Below are 15,234 nucleotides of genomic sequence, written 5' to 3'. Positions count from 1 at the left end.
AGGGCACAGGCTCAGATAGCTCCTGCCTGCAGGGGAAGTGACAGCTGAGGGGACAAGCGCTGCAGTGGGACCGCTCCCTGCAGCAGGCGGGGCAGAGGGTGTGACCAAGCCTCAGCCGCTCACCCAGTACAGCTATTTCGAGGACGCTGATCTCAATAAGGAAAGTCCCAGAGGCAGCCACACCTATCCCCTCCTCTCCTTTTACACGTCTCTCGCCTGTCCTCTCCCACAACCCCAAACTTAAAGTGGCCTCGGGAGCAGGAGACCGCAGGCCGGTGGCCCTCACTTTGTCACTCCGAACAAGAGTCCTGCCTTTCCAGACCTGTTTGCTTGTCTGTACTTGGTTGATTGACAGGATGCATGAAACTCCCAGAATCCCAACTCTTGGAAGGCAGGAGGCTGGTGCAAGTTTGAGGCGAGTCTAACTTACAACAGAAAGACCCTATCTGAAAAACAAACACACAATGAAAACTAAAATCAAACAAACAAACATCAAACAAACAAAAAACAGCACCGGGAGTGTAGCTCAGTTACTATACATGAGACCCTCCCTGAGTTGGATCCCCAGCAATGCATGAAACTCGTACTGGTGCCCACCTGCAATGGCAGATTCCAACACTCCAAAGGGGGAAGCAGGAGGATCAGAAGTTCAAAGTATCAAATTTGAGCCTGGAAAACACTAGATTCTGGTTTAAAAAGGAAAAAAAAAAGACCCCTTCATAGATACACTATTTTTTTTCCCCATGACCTTGATCACACACCAATTTGTCTGTGACAGAGCAATTATTTCACTTCAGTCCCTTGGACCACACTGCTGTAGGATGAGGAGATGCCCAGGTCCGGGAAGCTGAGACCTCTTGAGTCACTGAGCCGGCAGTGAGCTGAGAGCAGACCTGTGTGTGGGTGTGGTCGGGAACCACAGACACACTCCTTTCATGGACCCTTCCCTCTCCACAAGCTCCCTCAAACCCATCTCTAGGCTTCCTCACTTGATTTCACTGTGGTTCCTCTGACAAAGGAGTTTCCTAATCTTGCTGTGATGACACTAAGGTCTTTGTGTGAAAGAGGGCTGGACTCCCCAAGGGCATTTTGTGATGATCACTGTGTGATGTCTGTCTGCTGTGTGATGTCTGTCTACTGTGTGATGATGCCCACTGTGTGATGATGCCCACTGTGTGATGATGCCCACTGTGTGATGATGCCCACTGTGTGATGATGCCCACTGTGTGATGATGCCCACTGTGTGATGGTCACTATCTGATGTTATGGTTTGTTTGGAGAGAACACTGGGGACTGAACTTGGCCTTCATAGATATTCTGTCCTCCCTCTTCAGAGGTTCTTTTGAGGTACTAGGGTTAGCTTTAAATACCTTCCAGAACATCCTAGGGCAGGATTTTCCATGTTCCAACTGAGAGTGGGTCATTCCTCTATATAAGCCACACTAAGTAAGACCCATAAGGCTGTGCCTTGGGTCTCTATTTCTAGCCGAGCCTTCCCCCTTTCCCTCTCTCTCCTTCTCTCTGTCTCTCTCTACCAGGCTCTAGCCAAAGTGAGCTCCTCAGCTTTTCCCTCTCCCTGGGATTTCGTTTGTTTGTTTCTCTGTCTAGCCCAGCTGTACGTCAGCTCTCTTCTGGGACAGTCTTCTTCCTTCACCCCTCACCTTTCTCCAAGCTAACCCTTCACCCTTGAGCCTGTAGGAGAGGCTGAAGACTAGGAAGTGACTCAGTCTTCCCCCTCTTGTGTCCTTCCCTCTAGCCATGCTGAATTTTCAGGTTAGCCTCTGGGCTTTTTTTTTTTTTTTTTTTTTTTTTGGTTTTTCAAGACAGGGTTTCTCTGTATTGTTTTGGAGGCTGTCCTGGAACTAGCTCTTGTAGACCAGGCTGATCTCGAACTCACAGAGGTCTGCCTGCCTCTGCCTCCCGAGTGCTGGGATCAAAGGCAAGCGCCACCACTACTGCCCTTAAATCCCTGTCTCAACCAAAAAAAAAAAAAATCCACTACTTCTGAAGCAGTTCGCTCCCATTTGCCAGTGAGAAGGCCTCTAATTCCTGTCTAACCCAGTCAGGGCCAAGAGATGCCCTGCTGAGCTCCAAAGGAAGCCATTTTGCTGGCCCTCTTTTCTTAAATTTTATGTGTGGACGTGTGTTTGTGTGTGTGTGTGTGTGTGCACACGCACACGCATATTTGTGTGTTTGTACTCCTTCATAGACCAGAGGTCAACGTCAAGTATTTCCTCCACCACTCTCCACCTTTCATTTTTGAGACAGGCTCTTTCACTGAACCCAGAGCTCACCTTCCAGGCTAGACAAGCTGGCTAATAAGATCCCCAGGGACATGCCTGCCTCTGCTCCTGCAACACCGGGGTCACAGAGAAGCCACCAAACCAGCTTTCTGACCTTAAGTTTTGGATGTCCCCTGCTTTCACCTCCTGCTGGGATGGAAGGCATGTGCCACCACAATGGCTTTATGTGGCACTGGGGATCAAACCCAGAGCTTCATGCATGCCCTCTACCAACTGAGCTAAGTCCTCAGGCTTGTTTGTTACTTTGTGTGTGTGTACAAATGGGATCATACTACGTAACCCAGGCTGGCCCCAAACTCATCATCCTCCTGTCTTAGCTTCCTGAGTTGCAAGTATGAACTGCCCAGATCTTGAAGGCAGTAACAGCTTTTAAGTTGTCTGGGGCATGTTGGGCCCTGGTACAGAAGCAACTCTTGGGTTTTGCCCCCTTTGCTTCCTATAGATTTGGCAGAGGCAGTCTCCAACCACTCTGCTTCCGTGTCTCATCCATTTTCCCAGCTTCCCTTTCCTCCTCCTTCATGCCGGCTTCCAGCGCCTGATGAGTGCCCAACACAGAGGCTGAGTTCACTCCCCTCTTCCTGAAAATCCTGCCTACCACCCTCCCAGTTGCCACCGCTCTGGGCAGCCTCTAGAGCCATCCTGAGGAGAGAGAGGTCAGGATTTGTTGCTAATGCCATTCAACCGACTGTCCTCATGGCTCCAGGTGTTAGAAGAGAAGCAGTGTCCTTGCTGTGACCTACAAGCCTCTGCCACCACCTCACTGGCCTCCATCCCTAGGCAGTGCACCCCCCTCCCCAAGCCAAAGCTTCTGTTTGCAAGCAGGCTCCTGCCTGGGGCTTTTGCTTCTGCCCTCCAGGGAGCCACAGGGCCTCCTTCCCACTTGGATGCTTCCCCTGGCTGTCTGAGAGTTCCTCCCCAAAAGCCTCTGGCTCCTCCTCTGCCTCCCTGGTCCCTTCACCTGCTCTATTATCGCTTCTCTGCAGAGCAACCAAATGGCATGCAATTACTTGTTTGTTCTCTGTTTGCCTACTGGTCTGTAAGACCCAGGAGAGTTCAGGAGGGAGGGAAGGAGAGAGAGAGAGAGAGAGGTGGAGGGGAAGAGACTATGAATTATGGAAAAGAAGGAAGGGAAGTAGAAGAGAAAAGACAGAAGGGGGGAGGGAAGGAAGGGAGGTAGAGTGGATGATCTGGGTGTGATGTCTGTAATCCCAGCACTTGTGGGCTGAAGACAAGTGGTCAGGTGTTCAACATTGGCCCTCCTCCAGCCTAGGCTATGTGAGACCCTGTCTGGGGGGTGCGGGAGGCAGCAACCCAGGCATGACCTATATAATCCCTGTTCTCTGGAGGCTGGGGAAGACTGTGGCTACTGGAATGTCTGAACTAGCAAGAGCCTGATCCCCACCCCAAGGAAAAAAGAAGTTAGTAGGAGAAGTCAACACCAACCTTTTTGTTTGTTTGTTAATTTTTTTGAGACAGGGTTTCTCTGTGTAGCCCTGGCTGTCCTGGAACTTACTCTGTAGACCAGGCTGGCCTAGAACTCACAGAGATCTGCCTGCCTTTGCCTCCTGAGTGCTGGGATTAAAAGTTTGGGTCACCACTGCCTGACTAACACTAATCTTATCACTACTAGATGATTGTATTTTAAGCCTCCCCCTCAAGTAGTTCATTGGTAAGAAACTTGTGGGTGAGGCCCTGGGTTCAATCCCAAGCACCACAAACAAAAACCTCAGCACTTGGTTTTGTTTCAGTTTTTCCTGACAGGGTTTCTCTGTATAGCTTTGGAGCCTGTCCTTGCACTCTGTAGACCAGGCTGGCCAAATCTACCAGCCTCTGCTGGGATTAAAAAGGTGTGTCTCTACCGCTCAGCAAGCCTCAGCAATTGGAACAAGCCAGTTAGGGTCCAGGAAGAGACCAACAGACAAATGGACGGGAATAGAAAGTCTGGAAATAGCCTGTGGGGCACTTGGGAATCCAGGAGTTGATAAAGGTGGCCTGTCCAAGTGGACAGGGAGTCTTTAACAGGAGGTTGGGATAGCCAGGTGCTCTCAGGTAACACCAGGATGAGCCCCAAAGGATCAAAGATTCAAGTGCTAGAAAAGTCCAAAAGAAAGCCATAAAAGCGCAGGGGAAAACTCGGGAGGCTTTATAATCTCATAGTGGAAAAAGTCTAATGATGACTGAAAATGTAATAAAAAAAGAGAAGATTGATAAAGGCAACACAAAAAAACCCAAACTCCTAGCCGGGCGGTGGTGGCGCACGCCTTTAATCCCAGCACTCGAGAGGCAGAGGCAGGTGGATCTCTGTGAGTTCAAGACTCACCTAGCTCTGCCTAGGGAGCTGTCTACAGGGACCACTCTGTCACTTCCTGACTCTGCTGAGGAATTCCCCTGCCGCCTAGTTCCTCTCTTGTCAGTAAGTCCCTTCTGCCATCTAACTGGAATCGCTTCTGCAACCATGAAAAATTAATTTCCTCTTTGTTTCCTGAGGGCTTCTCAGAGCAACTGGGCCAGGGGTTTTTCATGTGTCAAATTTTGTTGGCTGTCAGGGACTGGGAAGTGACCCCTCACCACAGAACCTCCAATCTGGGGACTCGGGCAGAGCCAAAATCTACTGTTCCCACCCATATGTCAAGTCAAACAGACCATGAGAGCACCACTGCCCCTGTGTGTAACACACAGCTTTCTCTCCTCCATGTCTGTAACATGGAGATAAGAACAGTGCATACGTGTGTGCATACATGTATGTATGCGAGTGAGTGTAAGGGGCACAGGTAAGTCATTGGTATCATCCTCAGAAATGCCTGACATGTTTCCCTTCAGCCTGGAGCTCGCCAGTTAGGATAGATTGACTGGCTAGAGAGCAGGGATCCTCCTGCCTCCACCTCCGCAGAGCTAGGATTCCAAGCATACACCGCTGCACACAGAATAGGTCTTTACCCTTGGGCAGCCAGGCAGAGCCCTCTCCCCACTCCAAGACTAGAGGTTCTTAAGCCAAGGCCTAAATTGGGGTGGAGCTAAATCTCTAAAGTGACAGTCTCTGTGAGTTCAAGACCAGCCTGATGATCTACAGAGCTAGTTCCAGGACAGCTAGGGCTGTTACACAGAGAAACCCTGTCTCAGAAAAAACAAAAACATTGTAATTGTACAGGGGTTCAATTTTTCCGCATCCACATGACAGTTCACAACTGTCTGTAGTTCCAGCTACAGGGGACCTGACACCCATAGCGAAACACCTAGAGTGCCAGTTCCAGGTTTTGATGTCATCTGATGGTCACTGTGCCTTACCTGGCCCTTGAACGTGTCATCTCATTTCATCATGCCCCTTAGCATTGTTAGCATGTGCATTTCACAGATGATGAACCGGAGGCTTACACACTTTATTTCTCTTGTTCATGGTCACACTGACAGAAAGAAGAGTGAGGGTGTGTCTGAGGCCTACTTCAGGGTACGAAAGACAAGCAGGAACAGCCTCGCTCTGTGTTTCACACAGTTGCTAGCTGTGATCTTGAGCAAGACTCCACGGCTCTGCAACCTCAGGAGCCATGGAAACTGAGGTTGGTGGGCTGGGACTCTATCCCAGTCACCAGGGAAGGGCCGAATGCAGCACAGCCAACAGCTGCTGCAAGACTTAGCACATTTTAACAGGTGCATGTCAAAGGGGGTCCAAAGCCACTTACAGCTGGCACACACCTCTTCCCCCATGTCACCCACTGACACCTTTTCTAGCACAGATCGAGCACTCCTGGCCGCAGATCTCACAGGGTGCAGAAAGTCTTAGGGGCCACGGAAACAAACAGGCAACCTCAGCCCAACAGGGCTCCAGTATTCAAGAACTGCACCAACTCCATTAACCCGAGAACTAGCTGGGTGTGGTGGTATGTAAGGACTCAGGCATCACGCTGGCCTGCCCCTGTCACCTGCCAGAATGCACTCAGGCAGTACCCTGGTCGGTTCAGGGTTCCACGGCCTCGTAGTCGGTCTGCCTTTAAAAGAAAAATCCTGCCCTCTTTCCTGCCGTTCCCCTGGGGCAGACAGGATTTTTCCTACCTCCCTTTTCTCTTCTCTCCTCTCTGTGTCTGTGTTTCTTTATCTCTCCCCTCCCCACTTCTAATAAAACTTCTCACTAAGCTCTGTCTGTTTGGCATGTTTGTCCCCCGCCTTGGTCAACGTCACCTGCCATGGAATCCACCAAGGTCCTCCTCGTGCTTTATCACAACATGGTACACATCTGTAGTCCCAGAACCTAGGAGGCTGAAGCAATAGGATTGTCAGTTTGAGAATAACCTGAACCGGGCATTGGTGGCGCATGCCTTTAATCACAGCACTCGAGAGGCAGAGGCAGGTGGATCTCTGTGAGTTCAAGACCAAGCCTGGTCTACAGAGTGAGTTCCAGGACAGGCTCCAAAGCTACACAGAGAAACTCTGTCTTGAAAAACCAAAAAGAAAAATAATAACCTGGGCTATACAACAACATGCTTTCTCAACCATAAAAAAAAAAAAAGTGGGAGAGATTGCACAGATTGCTTCTGTAGGAGTTCCATTCCTGGAAAAGGGTTCCTGGGGAAGAGACTTCTGCCCACACCCATACTGGTAAAGGGTTGGCCAGGGTAACTTGTACCTAAAAACCCCAGAAGTCAGAGAGAATACTTCACACCAGGACTTGGAGTACAACAGTAGCTTTGGTCCCCAAAGCTGTGGTCATAACTCATCCCTATAGTCTATGCTGAAGGACTGCTATGGCTGGGCTAGTCCTGACCTATCCCGGGAGACAAGAGAAAACACACTATTGGCCTCCCTAAGACCACCTTCCACCCCAGTCTCCAGATCTTTGCAAGCTCAGAGTTGAAGGAGGGACCTTTGGTTGCAGCCTCCAAGGCCATACACAACACCCACTCCCTCTCTCACACCTGAATTCCCACCCTTTGCTATAGAAGGCTGAACTGTCCACCAAAACATCCCTTTTCCTTCTGAAGTAGTTCAGGTTCCCTGAAGGATTCAACCTTTTTTGTGGTATTCTGGCCTCCCTCTGAAATACTCATAGGTTCTCTTGGACTTCTCCAAATATTCTAGAATGTTCTTCGATAACCCAGTCTCAGAGGAATTCTTTTTTTTCTGAAATGCATTACGTTTATTTATTGGCTGCAGGTGGGTGCTCTTCCACTCGCCATAGCATGCATGGGCAAGTTAGAGAGCAACCTTATGGGGCAGATTCTCTTCTCCCACCACGTAAGGCTGGTGGGGATTGCCTGCTGAGCAGCCATCTCACGCCATTCTGAGGAATTATTTAGACCCAGCTGTATGACAATTCAGTCATCTCTGACAGCCTCCAGCCACTAACAGCATGCTCCTCTCTGTTAAAATCTAGCCTCGCCAGAGTGTCCTTGATAGCAGAATCCAGATCTTGCTAGAATTCGCCAGTCCTCCTGGCCTCCTGCACTCGGCATTGAGAGAATAAGCATACTGGTGGAGGAACTGGGCAAAGGGCGCATGGCTTCTGCAGCCCCACGGAGCCGCTGTCCCCATGCCAAAAGCCCTAGGGAACAGAAATATGATGGCAGCTTCCAAATGCCTGTTTTTGACCTGCCAGGATAACATGTCATGAGCTCCATGTACTGGATCAGCCCCATAGATACAGTCCCAACACTGGCCCAGGTTCCTTATCATGTGGTTTTGAGACAACATGAGTCTGTTGATAAGAAGGTAGCTAGAAACCAGATGTGTTGGCTCATGTTAGCAATCCCAGCTCTCAGGAGGCTGGGGCGGTGGGATAGTCATGAGCTTGGGGACAACCTAGGTTACACAATGCTAGGCCTCCCTAGGCTACAGACTAAGAACCTCTTTAAAAAACAAAACAGCTGGGAATAGTGGAATACACCTTTAATCCAAGTACTTGGGAGGCAGAGACAAGCAGACCTCTGTGAGTTCAAGACAAACCTGGTCTACAGAGTGAGTTCCAGGACAGCCAAAGTTTTTTGTTTTTTATGCATTGGTGTTTGGCCTGCATGCATGTCTTTGTGAGAAATCAAATCCATTGGAACTTGAGTTATAGACATTGGTGAGCTGCCATGTGAGTGTTGAGAATTGAACCCAGGTCTTCTGGAATAGCAGCCAATGCACTTAAACACTGAGCCTTTCCCTGCCCCCAGATCTCTCTCTCTCTCTCTCTTGTGAGTTCGAGGCCAGCCTGATCTACAGAGCAAGTTCCAGGACAGCCTCCAAAGCTGCACAGAAACCCTGTCTGGAAAACCAAAAAAAAAAAAAAAAGAAACCAAAACAAATAGATAAACAAAACAGAAAAACCTCTGTGCACCTTCCATAAATGTCACAGCAAGCCAATGTGTCCCTATTGGTGCAAGCAAGAAGTGTTCACAGGTCTTGTGGCTCAGCCTGTGACCGCTGCATTCCAGAGGCTGTAAGGCCAGCATGAACTGCATAGCAAAACCCTGTCTCAGAAAATGAAAAAAAAAGGGGAGGGAGGTTAGAAAAGGGAGAAAATGCTACCTGCCTAGAATTGCTGAGCCTGGGGCACAAAAGGCCAGAGCCCAGCAGGTGGGTAAAGGCTTGGCGGTAGAATCACCATGGAGACCCATCTCCAGCCCATCTATGGGGGCAGTCCTATGTTGGCTCACCCTGTCTCCTCCTGACACCAGCCACCCTGCTGCTAAGCTGTTGTGATGACTGCGGATTTGCTCCCAAGATGAAAGCTGGCCTATTCAAGTCTCTGTATCTGGTCAGAGCTCTGCTGTCTGAAGCTCCCCAAGTAAGTGTCATTGCTGGCATTGGAGCCCCTAAGAGAAAGATCCACCATGGGCCGGCCACCTGCTCTTCCTGAGGGTGGGGATGTAGCTCGGTGACAGTAATGCTAAGGCTCTGGGTGTGAGCTCCAGTGCTTGGAAGACCAACAAAAGGAATAAACTTCAAGATGGCTTTGCTGGGAAGGCGTGCCCCCACCCCAGCCCACCAAAATGTCTTTGTCCCTGTTTCCAGTCAGCATCTAGTGGGTATCAGCCTCTCCTAAGAAATAGTAAAAGTGGAGCTTAGGGTCTGGGAAGGAAAGAGGAAATCACAGAAAACGGGGCTGAGAGTAAGCTCAATGATAGAGAACATGTGTGTACATGTGTTCTATGAGGATATGTGTATATGTATGTATTCGAGGTGTGTGTGTGTGTGTGTGTGTGTGTGTGTTGGTTAGCTTTGGTTTGGTTTTGTTTGAGACAGGATCTCACTATGTAGTTGGTCTGGCACTTGCTAGGCCTACTAGAATGACTTTGAACCCACAGAGGCCTGCTTGCCTTTGTGTCCCACGTGCTAGTTTTTGTTTGTTTGTTGTGTTGTTTGTTTTTTTATTTTTTCCCCCCCACTATGTAGTTCTGGCTGACCTGGATCACTCTATGTAGATCAGGCTGGTCTTGAACTCACAGAGATCCTCCTGCCTCTGTTTCTCACATGCTGGAATTATGCACATTCAACCACCATCCCTGTCCTTACTGGCTCTTTTTTCCAAAAGAACTCAATTCAAGATTCATGTTACATGTGGTAACATATGACTCCTTCTTATGATACAAAGCTGTCACCCCTTGACTGCTTCCTTTTGACAACTATTTTTTTCTTCTTCTATTTTTAAATCTCTCTCTGTGTGTGTGTGTGTGTGTGTGTGTGTGTGTGTGTGTGTGTGTGTGTTTACCTTCATGTGTTGGAATAAGGGTGCATACATGCTACAGTGCATATGTAGGGGTCCGGTGACAGCTTCGATTCCCACCATGTCTAAGACAGAATCTCCTGCTTTCCTTGCCACGTTCGCCAGTCTAGCTAGGCTCTCAAGCTTCCCGGGATTCCCATCCCCACCCTCCACCTCACCATAAGAAAGCTGAAATTACACACAAGCTTAACTGCCCAGAGATATGTGGATTCCAGGAACTTGAACTGAGGTCTTCACATTTGTGTGGCAGCCATTTTACCCATGGAATCATCACCCCAGGCTCCACCACTATCGTTTGTTTTTGAGACATGCTCTCATAGAGCCCAGGCTGGCCTTTTTTTTTTTTTTTTTTTTTTTTCCCTTTAAAACAGGATTTCTTAGGCGATCACCTTTAATCCCAGCACTGGGGAGGCAGAGGCAGGCGGATCTCTGTGAGTTCGAGGCCAGCCTGGTCTACAGAGTAAGTTCCAGGACAGACTCCAAAACAATACACAGACACCCTGTCTTGGAAAAAAAAAAAAAAAAGACAGGGTTTCTCTGTGTAGTCCTGGATGTCCTGGAACTCACTCTGTAGATCAGGCTGGCCTCAAACTCAGAGATCCTCCTGCCTCTGCCTCCCCAGTGCTGGGATTAAAGGTGTGCCACCACCACCTGGCATCAGGCTAGCCTTATTAAACTCATTATGTAGCCAAAGAGTGACAACTACTTTTTAGAGTGTGCCAGCTGATGGTCTCCACACTGCAGACGGGTCTGGGAGTGCCCTCACAATGATGGCGCCCTAGTCCTCTCTTGGAATTGGAAGTGGTGTAGAGCAGAGCTTGGCCAACTGTTTCTGTAAAGGACCAGAATATAAATATTTTTGCTTTTGCTGGCCATCCGGTCTTGGTTGCAGCTACTCAGCTCTGTCATGGTAACATGAAAGCTGCCGTGTGCGATACATAAATGGAACCTGGCTGGGTTCCCAACTTTGTTTGTGCACAGTACAAATTGGTTTTAACTTCATTTCAAATCCCCTGAAATATTATTCTTCCTTTTTTCTTGTCTTTTTTTAAAAGTCATTTAAAAATGTAAAAATCTTTGTTAAGGAGCCATTGAGAAGGCTCAGCAGGTGAAGGTGCTTGCTGTCACCCCTCAAGTCCTGGGTTCCACGTCTTAGACATGGTTAAGATTAAAGGAGAGCACTGGCTCCCTCAAACTGGCCTCTGACTTCACTCACCCCCAAACAAATGAATTAATATAACGAGAAGCTTAAAATATATAAATATATGGCGAAAGCTGCAAGTGTAGGGTGTACCTGCAGATCCGGCTGTTCAGGGAGCTGAAGCAGGAGAATCTTAAACCCAGGAATTTAAAGCCAGCCTGAGTGACATAGAAGTAACTTGTCTGTCTCTTTACTTCCTTTTCTTAGCTCACTGGCTACACAGAGCCAGGTGGATGGCCATAGTTGACTTGATCACAGGATTGAATTTTTGCCAAGCATTCGTGGCAAAAAAAAAAAAAAAATGCTTCTAGTCTGGATGGGCGTGGTGTTGTACACCTTTGATTCCAGCACTCGGGAGGCAGAGGCAGGAGGATCTCTGTGAGTCTGACGCTACCTGGTTGAAAGATAAGACAGCCAAGACTACACAGAGAAACCCTGTGTCCTCGAAAATCAAAAAATAAAAGAAAGAAAGAATGCTTCCCAGTGACGTATCTCCTTTCCTGGCATGAGCAACTACTGACCACCAGTTCAGCACATTGGTCAGCCAGACCCACAGTGGAAAGAGAGACTCACTCTTGGCCAATACCGTGGTGTCCACTGGCACCCTCACACTGTGTGAACAGGCTGCTCTTTAAACTCTTTACCACCACCTCCCTTGGTGGTTTTAGCACCTTCCCCCATTCATGTGCTGAAGCCTCCCTCCTTCCCTCCCCAATGTAACAATATGTCAAGAATGGACCTTCCCAGAACAATTAAAGCTTGAATGAAGTCATCAGATAGGACCTTAACCTAAAGGACTAAGGATTAGGGCATTTACCAGGTGAGATCCCAGAGGGTTTGCTATCATCTTACCATGTGAGGTCAAGAGACTAGAAGGTAGCTGCTATGTGAAATTCAGGCATCATGTCCTCACCAGAAACCACCCCCCGCTGAGCCTTGAGCTGGGCCTTGAAGACTTCAGAACTGTAAGAAGGCACATGTATGTTGCTTAAGGTATGTAGTCTATGTGGTTTTGTTACAGTCCAAAATGAGTAAGACAGCATCATTGGCAATTCTTTTCATATGTTTATTTGTTCTTTGCTTTATTTATTTGTTTATTTACTTTGAGATAGGGTTTCACTGTGTAGCCCCAGAACTTGCTCTGTCGACCAGGCTGGCTTTGAACTCAGAGATTAAACTGTCTCTGCCTGCTGAGTTCTTTTTTTTTTTTTTTTTTTTTTTTTTTTTTGGTTTTTCGAGACAGGGTTTCTCTGTGGCTTTGGATGCTGTCCTGGAACTCACTTTGTAGACCAGGCTGGCCTCGAACTCACAGAGATCCGCCTGCCTCTGCCTCCCGAGTGCTGGGATTAAAGGCGTGCGCCACCACCACCCGGCGCCTGCTGAGTTCTTGGATTACAGGTGTGCATCTCCATCGCCAGGTTCTTCACTGTTTTTTATAAGTTTGTAGTGTGTGTGTGTGTGTGTGTGTGTGTGTGTGTACAAGCTGTTGGAGTCAGTTCTCTTCTTCCATTATGTGAGTTCTGGAGATTGAGTTTACGTCAGCAGGCCTGGTGACAGGCATCTTTATCCACCGAACCATCTCACCAGTCCTATTTTTTGTTTGTTTGTTGTTAGCTTTTGAGAAAGGACTAGGTATAGACTCACAGTCGTTCCAATTTAACCTCATAAATGCTAGAATTACAAACAGGAGTCAATATGCCTGGTAACAATTCTTTTTAGTTTGTTTTGATAGAGTTTTATGTAGGCTGGTCTCTAACTTGCCAGGGAGCCAAGGATGGACTTGAACTCCTGACCCCTCGTTTCTGATCCCGGATCTTCCTGCCTTCAAGGATTATAGGCTTGTGCCTGAGGACAGCTCTTTAAATCAATGACTCTCAGTGCTGAGACTCAAACCCCACTGCCACACCTCATTTATGTTAGGCAAATGTTCTACTGCTTTGCTACATCTTATCTCTAAATGGGATATAGAACTGGGGTTGCTAAATGGAGTTTATTGTTTTGTTTTGTTTTTTATTTTGGTTTCTGAAACAGGGTTTCACTATGTAGTCTTGGCTGTCAGGGAACTAGCTCTATTTATGGCCTCAAACTCATGGAGATCTGCCTGCCTCTGCCTCTGCCTCCCAAGTGCTGGGATTAAAGGCATGAGCCACCACCGCCTGACTCGTTTGTCCTTTTCTTTTCTATTTTTCTTAAACAACAAAAGCATTCTGCAGACTGAGCAATCCCCAGATATGGAGTCTCAAGGTATATGACTCATGCTACAATCTTTTCTTCTGGTCTATTGACAGCCATTGGCTTGGCCTGGGCTCACACCTACATGGTATTTTTCTCTAAAGAAGATTTTCCTCATCCATAAAAAATGGACCATGGTTCCTCAACAAAATAAGACATAAAAAGTCAGAGTATGGGCCAGTATGGGCCAGTGAATTGACTCTGTAGTATGGCACTTGCTTCCAGGTTTGACAATCTGAGTCCCATCTCAGGGAGCCCCATGCTAGAAGTACAGAACAAACTCTTTTTATTCTTTTGTTTTTTTTGAAACAGGGTTTCTCTGTGGCTTTGAAGGTTGTCCTGAAACTTGATCTGTAGACCAGGCTGGCCTCAAACTCACAGAGATTCACCTGTCTCTGCCTGCTGAGTGCTGGGATTAAAGGCATGAGCCACCAATGCCCAGCCCAGAACCAACTCTTAAAAGTTTCCCTCTGCTAAGAGGTGGTGACACAGCCTTTAATACCAGCACTAGGGAGACAGAGGTAGGCAGATCTCTTGAGTTTGAGGCCAGCCTGGTCTACAGAGCAAGTTTCCAAACAGCCAGGGCTATACAAGGAAACCCTGTCTCAAAAAACAGGTGATGTGGGGGTGGGGGGAAGGTTTGTATCTAGAATATACAGCCAGGCATTAATCCCAGCATTTGGCAGAATCTCTGGGAGTTTGAGGCCAACATGGTCTACAGAGTAAGTTCTAGGACAGACAGGACTACACAGTGAAAGCCTGTCTTGAAAAAAACAAACAACAACAACAACAACAGAAAAAGTTGCCAGGCGTTGGTTGCGCACGCCTTTAATCCCAGCACTCGGGAGGCAGAGGCAGGGGGATCTCTGTGAGTTCGAGGCCAGCCTGGTCTACAGAGTGAGTTCCAGGACAGCCTCCAAAACAATACAGAGAAACCCTGTCTCGAAAAACCAAAAAAAAAAAAAAAAAAAAAAAAACAACAGAAAAAGTTGTTCTTTGATCTCTATACTCACACACCTCCTCTGTCACAAATAAATAAGCAAGGGTTCAAGAGGTGGCTCAACAGGCAAAGGCATTTAATGCCAAGCCCGGCTATCTAAATCCAATCCCTTAAGAAATGACTCTCTTAAATTGCCCTCTGACCTACACACACACACACACATTTGTGCAAAGTGAAAAAATATATATACCAATGAGTATGACTTTATGTTTCTCTTTGGAAGCAGATTCTAGAATATGTTTCTAGTCTGAGGGGGTAAGTGTGACAGAGAGGGATGGTTGGTGCGGGAGAAGGAATCACAGAAGGTCTGAGTCCCCAGAAGGTTGAGCGGAGGGAGAGTCTGCTTTACAGTGTCTCTCTGGCCAGCTCCAGGTAGCTTCCTCCTGAAGTCATGCAGTCGTAGCCCTGATCAAACAGTCTGTGGCTTCCTCTCCTCCTCAGGGAAGGTGGGTGTTTGGATCCTTGTAGCCGTGGCTTCAAGGCAAGCACTGGGTCTTTGGGACTTTGCCAAGAGGACTACGGGACCAAGGACAGGAGAAGCCGAGCTGCCTGAGAAGGGAAGTGGTGACAGGAGATGGAGGACAGGCTGGCTTTGACTTTTGCTTTTGGTATCAGCTTTTGGAATTGCTTTAAAGGAACATGAACATAGGGCAGTGAGGGACTCAGCCTTCGTGGGAGGGTTAGCAGTCTCAACAGACTCATCCTGTGACTTCTTGCTTTGCTCTGTGCTACCAGACTGTAGTAGAACCGACCCCCCCACTGCCCCCACCAGAGCCCCAGCGGCAAACCCAGCCCAGAG

This window comes from Mesocricetus auratus, unplaced genomic scaffold (assembly GCF_017639785.1).
Source record: "Mesocricetus auratus isolate SY011 unplaced genomic scaffold, BCM_Maur_2.0 Super-Scaffold_100014, whole genome shotgun sequence".
Taxonomy (NCBI): Eukaryota; Metazoa; Chordata; class Mammalia; order Rodentia; family Cricetidae; genus Mesocricetus; species Mesocricetus auratus.
This window is presented reverse-complemented; position numbering follows the sequence as displayed.